We start from the raw sequence: 870 nt of genomic DNA, 5'->3' as shown, positions 1-870 counted from the left end.
TATATATATATATATATATATATATATATATATATGTGTGTGTGTGTGTGTTATATATAATAGTGGTTTATCAGTAGGCAAGGGACTTTTAAGGAGTATATAGTAGGGAATGTGTTGTTAAACTGTGTAGGATGTTTAAAGAGCGGTTGTATTGAGGTAAGATAGCTTTGGACAGTTAATGTTTACACATGTAACATTTTACCGTTGATATCTTGTTTCACTGAATGTGTTGGCTGGTTTATATTACACTGTCTTCGTTAATTTGTGTTTTAATAGTGAGTTAGTTGAAGAAATAAACTAAAACGTATGGTGTTGTGTGACATGTGCTCCTAGTTTCTTTACACCATTCCGTTAAACTTGCTCTTATTTATTTTTATTAATTATTTGCCCTTTTTTATGTCAAGTCTTCGAACAACTATGTTCGCTAATTTTACGCAAATCCGCCAGTAAATTTAGTCTCGCCCGAAATACTATAAATATAATCATCTAACGGTATAAATAATATCCCAAATAGACTTCAAACAACCGGCGCCGGGCGAAATGCTTAGCAGTATTTCGTCTACCGTTACTTTCTGAGTTCAAATTCCGCCGAGGTCGACTTTGCTTTCATCCTTTTGGGGTCGATTAAATAAGTACCAGTTACGTACTGGGTCGATGTAATCGACTTAATCCCTTTGTCTGTCCTTGTTTGTCCCCTCTATGTTTAGCCCCTATGGACAATAAAGAAATAAATTATTTAGTATTCTAAAACAACTGTCCAGCACCTTGGCCCAAAGTGTAATCAACTTGTTTGTGGAATTTCGTTGTGAGTGAATGAGATAGACTTTTGTCATATATGGTTCTATCTACGACGAAAGCTACTGTCCAAAA

The 870-nt window shown here is 34.7% G+C and overlaps 1 protein-coding gene across 9 annotated transcripts in view; it reads left to right on the top strand.

The window, feature by feature from the left end:
* LOC106879970 (zinc finger protein 708) overlaps positions 1–870 on the top strand; it is a 45,794-nt gene that overhangs the window by 39,571 nt on the left and 5,353 nt on the right. The window contains exon 1 of one of the 9 annotated variants that reach the window (XM_014929731.2): positions 50–156. The exons of the other annotated variants lie outside the window; for them this stretch is intronic. The gene's annotated coding sequence lies outside the window, so the exon portion shown is untranslated. Of the gene's footprint in view, positions 1–49; positions 157–870 lie in introns of those variants that run through there. 9 annotated transcript variants of the gene reach the window in all.

This window comes from Octopus bimaculoides, chromosome 6, assembly GCF_001194135.2.
Source record: "Octopus bimaculoides isolate UCB-OBI-ISO-001 chromosome 6, ASM119413v2, whole genome shotgun sequence".
NCBI classification, from domain to species: domain Eukaryota; kingdom Metazoa; phylum Mollusca; class Cephalopoda; order Octopoda; family Octopodidae; genus Octopus; species Octopus bimaculoides.
This window is presented reverse-complemented; position numbering and strand designations above follow the sequence as displayed.